The following is a 504-nucleotide window of genomic DNA, read 5'->3' on the forward strand; positions in this document are numbered from 1 at the left end:
GGGGGTGGGGGTGGGGGGGGTCCTTTTATATCATATCCCATCATATCTAATATGAATAATTTCCCTCTACATATATCGTACGCTAATCAAATCATTAACTGCTCGTTCATGATGATGAATTTAAATAAGATTTCATGTTAATGGCATGCAAAGAGTTTCCCTAGTGCCATGTGAGTTTATTTTAATTCATGCTTCCACTTCATGTGGACAAAGCTCTTAATGTGGAGATGATGCGGAGGCTTTGCGTTGGGCTTTAAAATGAAATAACACCGCGAGCAGGAAGTGGACACAATAACAGGTACACCTTGAAATATATTGTAGTTGAAATCAGCGTCATTGAATATCAACTTCTCAGCAATACGAAGTAGAATTGAGCTTCATGAGCTTCATAGAGGTTCTGCCCCATTATATTCCACAGGTGTAACTGTGCGTACATCCTGTGTGATATATATCAAAGCTGATACAGCCGGCTAAACAGCTCACTCTCCTGTCTCAACATGTAAT

Source organism: Seriola lalandi, unplaced genomic scaffold (assembly GCF_002814215.2).
Source record: "Seriola lalandi dorsalis isolate HSWRI2012SDOR001 ecotype SW California unplaced genomic scaffold, Sedor1 jcf7180002054331, whole genome shotgun sequence".
Lineage (NCBI taxonomy): Eukaryota > Metazoa > Chordata > Actinopteri > Carangiformes > Carangidae > Seriola > Seriola lalandi.